This window comes from Anser cygnoides, chromosome 2 (genome assembly GCF_040182565.1).
Source record: "Anser cygnoides isolate HZ-2024a breed goose chromosome 2, Taihu_goose_T2T_genome, whole genome shotgun sequence".
Lineage (NCBI taxonomy): Eukaryota > Metazoa > Chordata > Aves > Anseriformes > Anatidae > Anser > Anser cygnoides.
The window spans coordinates 126,641,762-126,655,199 of record NC_089874.1 but is presented as its reverse complement, the minus strand read 5'-3'; the positions used below and the strand labels follow the sequence as shown (position 1 = coordinate 126,655,199).

The window sequence follows — 13,438 nt, the reverse complement described above, 5'->3', positions numbered from 1 at the left end:
GCTTATACTCCATCCTCAGTAAAAATTCTACACTGAAAAAGAAGCTGCATCCTCTTCAACAAAACTGAGCTGAACACTTTCTGTAAGACTATATCTCAGTAAAGCCCATCTGTTCAGTAGTGTTCAACATGTCAAAAAAAAAAAAAGGAAACAAAAGAAAAGAAAAAAAAGGATTTAGAATTTACCTAATGTAATCAGCTCTTTATTCTTATATAGGTTGATGCATTTCAAAGAAATGCTGGAGACACTGACATATAAGTTTTTGTCTTTGTGGTTCAGTACTCTGGAAAATTTATTTCTCTGCGTGAGAGCTCTTTTTTTAACAGTAGGTTTCTCTTCAACTTTTTATAACATCCAATGATAGGCAGAATGTCATCTTAGATGTTAGAAAATCCAACTTGATTTGGTGATGCTGGGTTTTCCTCAGTCTTTTCTGATGCTAACCGCTGTAAAGGTTGTAAGAATAGCTGGATATCTTGACATGATCTATCTTTTCCACTTTTTTCCCTTTTCCACTGGGATCTTTGGATTTCATAATCCTTGATTGCAAATGTTTGTATTATTGCCCTAAATTTAAATATGAATATCATCCTCTTATACTGGGCAAAAAGAAGCTAATCTTCCGTTTGCTAATGTACAAGTATTGCAGAAGTCTCCAGAGATTACAGGTGGCTTTGATGTCTTTTCCTACTGTCACACTCTAAACCAAGAGTATCTAAGTAAAGATTTCATTTAAATACACGTGGTAGTTATTGTCAATTAAGTACAGTTGTTAAAACATGCTGTCTAAATGCTTTATACTTTCATTATAAATAATATATCTATTCCAGACTCTATATGCCACTGAGATGGAAACTGGTATTCATGAAGTGTATGGTACATATTCAGTTAAATATGTACTAATAACATGGCATACCATCTTAAAACAACCAAGGCAGTAATTTTGTCAGAAAGAAACAGCAAATTGTGCCTTATAACCCTATGTGTATGGTGTTAAATCTGCCCTCTGTATTTTCTGCTTCTCACATGCATAAATGAAATGGATTTCTTTGCATCTGACCAACGCGTAAACCGCAGGGAGATGTTTTTAATAGGATTCATTGTGATTAGGAGCTGTGGAATAGCCCCATAGTCATAGCAATGTTAGAATGCCACAACTATTTGATAGGAGACATTTCAATCTGTCATCATCTTGTGTGCCCTGACCCCGATAATACACCCCATTCAACCTGAGGCACAAACAGAAATGGTGAGGTAGGGTTGCATTTTTTTTTTCTTTTAGCACAGCTCCAGTCACAGTTTTTATGGGTTCCTGGGAGAAGAAAAAGCATTTTTATTTCCTGCGCTGTTTATCTCTTATCTAACCATTTAAAAAAAGATATTTTGTTTCCTGAGACACAATAAACAAGTGGAAGAGGGAGAAAAATCCTTCCTTAGGTAACCTCAGAACAGAAGAACTTTGTGCATTATGCAGCTCAGGCCATGCCAAAATGCAATTTGGAGGGTGTCCAGCACTTCATTGGAAAGTAATGGTTTTCACTGAACTGAGTTATGACCAGCTGTTTACAGACAGTCTGTGACATACTGATAGAGCAGAACACCGTATGTTGCTTTCCAAATCAAATGATACAAGAAGTGTGACAGAGTGGAGAAACATCTGTCATTAGCAATTTTCAGCACGCTTCACTAATTCTGGACAAAATACGAGTAATGAACTTACCGCAGGAAACTTCAAATACTACCACTGCTGAAACAAGGATATAAACAGCTAGTGCTCCTAATGGCGTCTAATTTAATTCATTTGCAGTAAGAAACAAACAAAGTGGGTTATTTGTTTTTGATCATGGGGTAGTAAATAGTAATCCTGATCACAAACATTCATTTTAATCAAAGAAAAAGGGATCATGGAACTCAACTTTCCTCAAGTTCAGACAGAAGGTAATTATCAGATACTTTTTTTTTTTCCTTAGTCTTTTAAAATATCTTTCTGTCTGTCTGTCTATCTGCCTATCTATTTTAAAGAAAGATTTTCTTAGAACAGGCCAAGGAGAAGTTGTAACACAGATATCATCCTTCTCTGCCTTAGTCCTCTCACTCACTTCTGCCCCCGTCAAGTCCTTCTCCTCAGCCTTCAGGGACCCTGAAGACTGCAAATTTTCTGTGCAGTATCACTCACCATGAAGACAATGGTGAAAGTAGCCCAATGGTGACATTTACTCCCTTTGCCTACATTGTGGCACTGCTGATCCTGTTTGAAATCTAATGGGTCCAGATGTATTTTTTTTTAAAGTGGCACTTTAATGCATATGTGGCCCCTATATATTACTCACTTTAGTATTTTCTGGTTGACTTCTCTATTTTAATCATATCTGGAGCCCAAACACTGTAATTTCGTGATGATTTTCATTTTATGTCTTTGAAATCAATTGAGTTGTTATGCCATTCGCATTCAGGGGCTTTGGTTTCCCCTTACCACTGATAACATAGCAAAATCCTGAAATGGTTTGGATTAAGTGGCAGTCCACAGGGGAAAAAGGGGGAAAATGAAAGGACAGGTTGTTACTCTTTATATGAACTTTCAACTAATGTTCACACAAAGCTATAATACGAAATGTGGAGGATAGATTTAGTCCAATCCATTGGTGTCCCACCTATGGGACTTTCCTTGGAATGGATCCCAGACCAAGAGAGTGAAAGCCATTCCGAACTGATGACTGTAAAATGAGTGTAGGAGGTCTTTGAGTAGCTGTGTAATTGCAAAATTATTCATGATAAAAAAGCACTAATCTAGAATTCCCAGTTTCTTGTAGATTTTCCTGAGATGTCACATGAAAATTGTGTAACTTTCTAATGCTTTGGATAAACCAAACATATCTGAACACAATACATGGAAGAAGAAGAGAAAATTAATGGAAATATTTTATTGCGATGGGAGATAATGATAGAAGTAGTTTTCTCTTTCTTTAATGCAGAAAAAGAAGACTGCTTGATAGAAAATATTTCAAGAACTGCAAATGTGATGTTCCTCTAATTCTTAAAGAAATCTACACAGGAGAGCAAAGCAAAGGGAAAATATAGGTACCATTGACACCCGTCATTATGTTTGTGATCTAGATAATAAAGTAAGCAGACCCAAGCAATTCGCTAACACTAACGCTATTCTTTACATAAACAGTAAATGTTTAGATTTTCCTGTTCACTGACTAACAGCACACATATCATAAACACTAAGCTGTTATAGTACGTTTCGTGTGTTGATTCACTTTAACAGTTGTTAGTGTGAAGACAGGAAAAGAAAAGTGGGTGTAATGAGACCATGTGCAGTATGCTGTGAAAACAGAGGCCCTTATTTGGCATAATGGGTTGCACCATAAGGGCCATAAAATTGTGCATGTGTTAGTATCATTTTAATTATTACGGGTGCCACATGTTAAGCAGAATAGCGGAACTACTAAAACAGCTTCAAAATCCTTACTGCTGATCGCTGCATTTAATTACAAATAGGAACATTTGGAGATAGGTCACCATAAAACCCTTCTGTTGTCAAATGAGCTCAAATCTGATTTTTGTAATTATGTTTTTATACCACAGATCCTGTTGAATAACTATAGGGAATAAAATTTTAATAAGTACTGATTAAATGCAGGTACATCTTGCTTCCTAAGAATATTTATGAATGTTCTTCACCACTTACATGAAGGTACCATCACTGCTTCTGTTTTGGTCAGTGATGATCATTCAACCTTAATCCAAATAAGCTGAATAACTTTATGTGCCATGAAATATTGTTTTTTTTTCAGTGAAGCATAAAAGCACTGGATTTCAATTATTCATTCTGTTTGCCAGAGCTGTGTACGGTATTCTAGTCCTCTAGTACCAAGGCACTTTCATTCTAACACTACATGTCACGTTCAGTACAATATGATAATTAACCTTCCTAAGGCAGGGTTTTGATGTAAAGAATGAAAACTTTTATTGGTCTTTCCCTTTTTCCATTGTAATAACATGTTCCTGGTTTCATGTTAATAGAATGTTAATATCAAAATGAAAATTGTAAATATATCAAATTTGCAGTAAAAGAAGTTACAATCACTAAGATATTAAAAGGTGCTAAAAATGGTAATTTTGGATTTAGATAAGTAAACTTTCATTTTACATAAAGATTGACTATAAAGTTCTCTAAACAGAGATTTATCACTGCAGGAATGAAAGTTAAAGAGGTGTTCAGTGACATAAAAAGGAAGTAGCAATTACATATATAAAATTCATCATAGGTTTTAGGCTTGATTTTCAATTATATTAAGTATAGCAGTGTTGTATTTGGCTAGATTGTTCAAAGAATAAAATTAAAAAATATATGCTTGTAGATATTTCTGTGCATTTATTTGGTCATACTTCCCATTTCTTTTTTGGAGACTCATGATAACCTAAAACAGGCCTGACTTTATGCTTTTGCAATTTTAAATACTGTCATGAAATAGAATATTAATAAAAATAACTCACTGTATATCTGAAGAAGGAAATGTGTTTGTGAGACATTGCCACTGGACACGTGGGCCAACACCCAGCTCAGAACATGCTCCAGAGCTACTGTGTATGCACTGGCTTCAAGAGACCATCAGCTGGAAATAATAATATGCAGTGCTTCCTGGAAAGAAACTGATGTAATTTGTAAAATGATCAGTAGAAGAGAATTGTTTTTCTGTTTCTGATGCAGACTGCTCTGCATCACTTATAATTGCATGGTAAAATGTCTCATTTAACCCCCACAGCAGTCCAAGAACTTCTGTCATGGCTCACAGAAAAGAAGCAAAACTCTTGTTGATTTTCATAACCTTTTCTGAAATGTGAATGAATAAGAGTTAATAAAGAACACAAAATATTCTGAGTACTAACAAAGAGGCCCACAGATTTTGGGAATGGCAGTAGGCAAGCACCACGAGAAAATAATGAGCTCCTCTGGATTAGAATATTTGCAGGTTATCTGCTAATGTGAACCAGCAGAAACATTGATACTCAATTGGGTAAAAACACAGGTAATGGTGAAAGTCTGGCTCCACTCCAGTCTCAAACCATTATGCACACCAGTGTGATGCCATTGGGGCTCATATTTTTTTGTACTCATCTCTGTGAGGGCAGAATGGACCTCTTGTTGGACTCTGGATCAGTGCTGGAATAATGCTCTATCTATCTCTAATGAAATTGTCTCTTACTAACATGAAATCTTTATCTTACAATGCTAACCTCCTTCTAAAAAACAGGCAGCTAAAATCAAATGCTTGGCTTCAGTACGTCCATTGTAATTCTGAATCCCGTGTAGCTCTGGTTGTGATCCTATTTCACGCTGTAAGGCATGCTTAGTGTTGGATGGAATTATGTCCTTGCAGGGGAAAATAATAACAAAAAAGTTTGAAGAATACTCAGCTGATTAACTGTATTGTAGAGAAGATGAAAAAATAAAATAAAAGCAGTTCTTTATCTGTGGATTTTTTTTCCAGGTTAATTCCATGAATCGATCTTGCTCTGCAATTGGCAGTATAAGAATCTCTTACTAAAAAGAGAATGAAGATGGGGATATCAACATAAGTGGTGGATGTTAAAGAATGGTAAGACATTATCTTACACCATAACATTGCTGAGCCTATACGAACCCATTATGTACTCATTTGGGCTCTATATTGGAAGTTGTCTGGAACATACTGGCTCATCCTTGTGGGTTTAGGCAGGAAATGCAAGTCCTGTACTTGAGGTACAGGTATATCAGTCATTGCTCCTACGCATCATCATACAGTACTTGTAACCTGCTGCCTGTGGATGACTTGTTTTGGAAATTTGATTCTATGTTAATGGTATGTCTGCTGTATTGCTCTGTTTGACCCTACTTCCCTATCTATAAGAAAAACAAAACAAACAAACAAACAAAAACTCACATTAAATTGAGAAGTTTGATACAAATAACTTCTGGAAAAAAAAATCAGTTCATCACTTCATGTTCTATCAATTTAATTTTAAATATAAAGGGTCATAAAATTAAAAATTAAGGTGATTATTAATATTACCTTGCAGAAGCTGCTACTGCATGTCAGAAATCCTGTCATCCATTCTTATTGATAAATAAGATCCTGGTTCAATAACATCACAGTTGAGACTTTTCCGGCAATTGTACATTTTGAGAACTACAGCAAAACTTACGGTAATACCAACTCATACAGATGGAACTGAACTCACAATCTTGTTTTTGGGCCAAGCCAGGTCCACTTGTGATTTTGGTCCATTTCTCTGTGCTAATGTGATTTCTTGGAGAAGAGGTTAGAAATAATACAATAAAGGTTATAAACAATTTATTTTCTGTGAAATGGACAGTATTTTACACAGTTACTTAACTAGTGTTTGCTTCTTCACCAACCAGTCACATCTTCTCTTATTTAATTCGTATCAGTTCTCAGGGAATAAAGACAACTATCTAACTGGTATTTGGTTACATTTAAAATCTGAGTGTATTCCTAATATTTTAGTAAGGAAATTCTTTGATTGTTCCGATCAGAGCAAAAATATTCTAAAGAATATATTGCTTTACATATTAAAAAGTCTCATCACTGGAACCTAAAGTTTCAGTGACTGCACTAGATACTTCTGTTCTTAATTCTCCAACACCAGTCCCTTATAAACTGTTGAAATTTTTGCTGCTAATATTAATTACGTTAGCTGGAATTTACAGTTACTAAACCAGAAATATTTGTGATAATTTCATTGTCATTTCCAAGTCTGTGATGACCATGAAAGTAAAGCATACATAAATGAAAGTGGTTTTGCTGCACAGATGTTCTTTCAATGTAAAGACAGCTGAAAAAAATAGACCAAAATTGTTTCTTACTGGATTTGCTTTTGCCTGAATTCTTCTTCATTCTTAATCCAGTCATGGAAGCTTCATTTCATTTCAAAGTGGTTGCTGCCAAACAGTTGTGGTGCTGGTACCCTATCTCCTGCAGAGCTACTTGAAGATAATAAGAAAGAAAACAAGCTCTGTATCCTGAAAAGCATGAAGGACAGTTTTTGCAGGTGTCAGTGTTTTCCAAACTGTAATGCCCCACAGGAAAAAATAATAAAAAATAAATAAAATGGACATCATATGTGGTAAATGACAGCAACGTATCAGTTGGACAACTGAGTATCAGTAAAAGTGAAGGTTTTGTTTTTGTTTTTGTTTTGTTTGTTTGTATTTGTTTGTTTTTTGTTTTTTCTCTTTATAATGAGAAGACGTTGTACAGGATAAGACATAGCTTGATAAGACATTCCAGCTAGGTCACCCTTTTGACAGAGATACTGAGGACTGCTGCTTGCAAATGTATTGCAACAATCAGGAATTGTGGGAACATCAATAGTTTCGACAGTGACGCCAGTAATGGCCATAGAGAACAACTCTGTGTTACTGTGAATCAGTCCTTGACCTCTAGAAAGGGATTTTGCCTTTGCAAAATCTTGAAGTATGCTGAAGTTGAAACTCACCAGTCCACTATCTTTGCCTATCTATTAAATTCCTATTCAGAAATATTTGCAGAATTGTAAATGGCCTTTTCGATACTGTGCAAAAAGTACTTTTCCCTAACTGCTCTGCTTTCTGTGTCAACCCATTTCAGGGATAACTTGACACATCAGTGTCTTTTGTGAAGTACTTTATGTTGTGCTAAGAATACCAGCTTTTAATTTTGAACATTGTCAACAAAATTACTTTAGCCTCCAGATGTGATCTGTCTCCTTCAGGTGCCCCCTCTGTTCAATTAGCTTAGTTAGGTCTTGTATTTTAAGAAGATAGAGAACAGATCATGCCTCTTTGGTGCATGAACTAACTAGGTTTGCAGAGCCCATCCTACTCTGCATCTTGGTCTTGGTTCATGTTTCAGATAAGGGAGAAAATGCTATCACTTTGTACATTGTACATTTTTTTTTTTGGATGACAATTTAAAGGAATCTCTCAAATTTTTTTCATCCGTATCATGCACTGATACTCCACCCCTCTGAGCCAAATCATGCCCTAAGAAAAACTATCACTCTGCTTCCATGAAATGTTACTTAGTATGCAGAAGTGTTGCCTGTGTAATTTTATATGGAATCTTTCTGTTCCTCTCAATCTTATTATGATTGATTTGGCTGAGCTGTCTGCAAATATCAGATTCTCTGCTTGTCTTAGCCAAGATATTCTTATCCAGCTCTGTGTTTTTGTTTCACAGTGAAAGTCTATCAATCACTTTATTAAAGAAATTTAAGACTTTCCCTTCATCTGATATCCCAGCTTATGTGAATTGCAGTAATTTCCTAGTTATTTTGCTGGTGATGATCATGAAGAAGAAAAGTGGCAACATACACGTATCATGGTTCTCCGATGCACAACAAAATACCTTGCTGACCCTTTAAAAGACAGCAAGCAGGCAGAAGTGATAAAATTGGAGCAGGATGTGACAGAATATAAGTATTACTTTCCATAATATGGTAGAACCTAAAAGCCCTCATGAGACTGAAATTCTATTCTCTGGAAGACTGTTCAAAGGGGCAGAGAGATGCTGTCGTTGTCATTTAGTTTAAAGAAAAGCTTGCTGGGAGGGGGCTGAAGGAAGGGGTAGAGCTAAGAAGTAATGGGGGTGGGAAACTGTTCATTACTGGTACATTAATAATTAATAGAATAATCTTACAGTTTCACATGTTCATAAACTATAAATACTGATTGCTTAAAATATTTAAAAATAATTTTGTGTATTAGCCCTCTGTGTTCTCATTTTACGTATCTGTCATCCTGGGAAAAAGTCATTCATGTTTTTCTGGCTATTATTTCTATACTATTTATTCCTTTACTTATGTATTCAGTTGAAAGGATAGATAAAATGTTGGAATAGGTAAATTATAAGATGGCATCCATGCTGAAGCAGCTGAAAATGGGATAACCCAAGAGGATAATTCATGTACTGAAACAGGAGCAGATGTCAAAAGAGACAGCTTGTCTGGTTTGTTTGGATGATGATTCTCTAGCATGTATTGACGGAGCAAGATTGTCAGACAGCCTGTTTGTGAAGTTCAGTGTTGCCTGTCTTAATCGTTCTTTACGGGGAGGTGACATTTTGTTGCAGGCAATTGTTGAGTAAAATTTTTTATGAATTGTTTAAAGCAAACCAAAACTGCACTACCAAGTGAAATTCTTTGCAAATATCTGAAGTCCAGTGGAAACAACTGTCATCTTGACTTTTTAAAATTAAATTGGATGGATTGCCCCATCCATACATTGTGCACAGAATTTTTCTGTTCTCTTCCTTCGGTATCCAGAGAAGGAGAATTCAAATGAAACAATGAGAAGGAAGATGACATCCATTCTGGACAGAAGGTAGAGAAAATCTTTTAAAGACTTTTAAAGACTTTTAAAAAATAATATACATCTTCTACACCTAGGGAAATGTGCTTTCTCAGGATGCATTTGTGTTATTATGAAGTTTTAGAAGAAAACATGAAGGAATATGAAGAATTAGGTTTAGTATTTAATAAGTGTCCTGAAAAACAAATTTCTGCCTTCTTGACCCTGGCTGGTAGGTAGCTAAGCACCACCACACTGCTCTCTCACTCCCCATCCTCAGAAGGACAGGAGGAAAAAATATGATGAAAAAGGGCTCATGAATTGAGGTAATGTCAGCGAAATCACTCACCAGTTACTATCACACGCAAAACAGACTCAGCATAGGGAGATTAATGTAATTTATGGCCTATTGATAACAGAATCGAACAGTGAGCAACTAAAAGCAAACTAAAAACAGCTTCCCATCTATCCACACTCCCCACCTGCACCCCCCACCCCTCCCACCCCCTCTCCCAGGCAGCACAGGGAACGGGGAATGGTGACTGCAGTTAGTCCCTAACTCTTTGTCACCGCCTCTCCTTCATGGTCCCTCTCTGCCCCTGCTCCCCGTGGGGTCCCTCCCACGGGATGCCGTCCTTCCCGAACTGAGCCTGCGGGGGCTGCCCACAGGCAGCAGCTCTTCAACAACTGCTCCCACATGGCTCTGTGCATGGCTCCCACATGCTCTCCATGGGCCGCAGCCTCCTCCAGGCCACATCCACCTGCTCCACCGGGGGCTCCTCCACGGGCTGCAGCGTGGAGATCTGCTCCGTGTGGGACCCATGGGCTGCAGGGGGACAGCCTGCTCCACCAGGGGCCTCTCCACAGGCCGCAGGGGAACCTCTGCTCCTTCCTTAACTCTGCTTTCCCCGAGGCCCAAGCAGCCTCACTGCCTGGCTCAGCTCTGGCCAGAGGCAGGTCCCTTTTGGAGCCGGCTGGATCTGGCTCTGATCTGCCATGGGGCAGCTGCTGGGCTCTGCTCGCAGAGGCCACCCCTTCAGCCCTCCTGCTACCAAACCCTTGCCATGTAAACCCAATGCAATCACATTTTCAATTTTCTGCTGTTTTGTGTAAGCAACTTCAAAGGAGTAAAACATTCAGCTGGAAATTTGGTATTACCTTGTTAAAGGGAATGACATTACCCCTCAGTTTTTGTGAATCCCACTGACACTAAGGATCAAGGATCTACTTAGCTCCTTGTAGCAAAATAAGGAATAGGGAACATGCCCTCCCAGAAGAATAAGGAAGAAAGGTTTGTAAAACCCTGACTTCAGAGACATAAATTGAGGTGTAAGCCAACCTGATATGGTCACATACATCTACCCACCACCCACCTTTTTTTTTTTTTTTTCCTTTCTTGAAATTAATTCTGTTTTCTTACCTATGTAACTAATTAAATTCTTCAATAGCTCTCTTACTGAAACAATTTCAGTGTCTCAGATTTTTCTCCTCTTGGTGCTGTGGTCATTTCTAATTGATGTACACAATATTCTGCTCCCCATCTCCCTTCTCCCTTCTCCCAGTTTCCTAAGGCTTTGAAACACTGCTCATTTCTTCAGGTTTCTTCCTTTTCATTTTGAAATCCATGTCTTTTACAAGACTAGGATTGTTCATGTCCAAATTGTTTATTTCTGCTCTCTTCTATTTTTTGGTTTACTGTTATTTCTGTGCTTTTTACTTGATTTCTCTGTCCATCACTTCTTCCATTATCTTTTGTGTGAGCTTCTCCATGTCCTTGAAACAACCTTCTGTCTCCTCTATGCCAACCATCCAGTCCCTCTTCTTTGAAATCCATCCTTAACTCACACCTTTTAACTTGCCAGTGATGGCTTCTCTAGTAGACCAATTCCTCATCAAGCAAGTAACAAAAAAACAGAAAATAAATAAATAAATAAAGAAAGAAAGAAAGACAGAATTTGCAGATGTTATAGTTTGTTTTCTTTAATGCCTCAGCATGATCTTCCATTTTGAATCTTCCATCTCTGAAAGGACACAGGTACGTATGCATTGCCTTTGTTTTTCTTCTTTTCTCTTGGTCTTTTAAAACGCTCAATTTAAGTTGATATCAAGGCTTAGATTAACACCATATCAAGGCCTTCAGATGACAGGTCATGAGGTCAAGTCCTTTGTTTTGCTGTATCCTTGCTAAGTGAAATATATATTTCTTTAAGTATACAAATAATACTAAGAGATGGAATGAAAAGGCCTTCAGAGGTTAAACTTAACATTAGCAAGAAATCTGTGAAAACACAGGTGTTTTAACTACTTGTGCTTTTGTGCCAGCCATGACATATGGAGCAGACACCAAGAAGATGGAGCCGAAGACTATTGTTAGAATTCATTAGTATCATCTTGCATTTTAAGCATTGCAATCTAATTTACTAATCAAATTTGTATCAGCATATGCATGCTTATGCTTAAATATATGATGAAGCAGCCACATATTTTTAAAAGATGACATATTTTTATTTACACTTAATTTTGCACTTCCCAGAATTTTTCTGTCTTTTCATATTGCCTTATGGTGTGTTGCTTGACTCCCGTTCTCTGTAAGTGTGAAAAGTCAGGAGGAGAGTTCACAGCAGGTTGATGGCCTGGAGATTAAAAGTCTGTCTAAGGACATTTCAAAGTTGTAAAGGTATTATTCTCACATGTACTTATTTCTTGGTGGGTGTGAACAACAGCTACTCACCAAGCTGGTCTAGTGTGAAATAGTTTCCTGTGAAATGATGTGCAGACATATGCAGAGAGCCACATGTACAGCACATGCACAGACTCCATCCTTGACTTATGATTAGTGGGATTCTTGCTGATAACTGAGTTAGGAATGACCAGTGGGGCATCCAATGTTTTAATTACTCACACAACTAAGTGGATTTTCCATGTTTACCAGAATAAAACTGCAATCCTGTCCTGATGCTTTGAGATTAACACATTAGAAATGACCTTGACTTCTCATCAGTAGTTCCCTATTGCTAGGCCAATTGCAGACTGAGCATTTCCAGTGTGCATGGTTTGTCTCTATACATGCCTTTGTTTGTCAATTCCTGGCATGAATTTTACCCATGTTTCATAAAAGTAACTTTTATTCTACTAAATGGTAAATGCTATTCTTTGTCAAACTAAATATGTCAGCTAAATTATACAAAATAAAGTAGTCTTTTGAGCAATTTTTAAAACCTAGGTAATAATTTGGCATCTGGTTACTATGGGGGATGGATACAAAATATAGTAGAAACACTACTGATAATAATTTTTTTACTTTATTTTATTCTTTTAAGGCAGTTTATAGGACATTGAGGCAAGACAAGGCTATCCAGGTCTTTTGACAAAGCTCAATCACAGAAGTCCAGTGTGACTGTGACCAGAATGATAGGTCTTTTAATATGCGCTAAAGTAAACTCTTCCAGCCCTACTACTCTACCCCAGCATAGCCACACCTTTTTGATGGGCCAAAAACTAGTGTGCCATATTCCAGAAAAGACAAAAGGAGCAGTAGGTGGGAATTGGGACAGGCTATGTATTGAAGGAGGCCCTGTGGATTAGGGGAATGAGAGTAAAGCAAAACTTGGATATAATTCCTGAAAAAATTTAAATTATTTCTCTCTTTGTGTTATTTTGCTCAGTTGTATTATATTTATTGTATTAATGACCCCATATTAATGATATGCTGAGTTTTGTTCTAGAAACAGATTTTAGATTTGCTACATCTGCTAGGGTGACAATTTTTTGGAATAGCTCTTGGTGGATATTTACTAACATATGCAGATACTTCAATCACCTTAAAGTCAGACACTTCATCTTGTATAGTTGTATAGACTCCCTCTGAAGTCACTGAAGTCATTGAAGAGCCCTGGAAAAGCTGAATTCTCTCCATTGACTAGAATGACTACTTAGATATGGATAATACTCAGATGAGATTAACCCAGCTCTTGGTAAATACTTTCTGATCAGGAACTTGGTGGGATTTACCAGCATTGTGAGCTCTTCTCAGATAATTCCTGATAATTACCCAGATAAATTCAGAAATGCAGTGTAGGAACTAAGGACATTTAAATGGAA

The 13,438-nt window shown here is 37.1% G+C and overlaps 1 long non-coding RNA gene across 4 annotated transcripts in view; it reads left to right on the top strand.

The window, feature by feature from the left end:
- Positions 1-13,438, top strand: part of LOC125182550 (uncharacterized) — a 77,544-nt gene that overhangs the window by 44,813 nt on the left and 19,293 nt on the right. For all 4 annotated transcript variants that reach the window (XR_010829705.1, XR_007162565.2, XR_007162566.2 and 1 more), the window contains one exon: positions 5,499-5,606. This is a non-coding gene — a long non-coding RNA (uncharacterized lncRNA). The remainder of the gene's footprint in view (positions 1-5,498; positions 5,607-13,438) is intronic.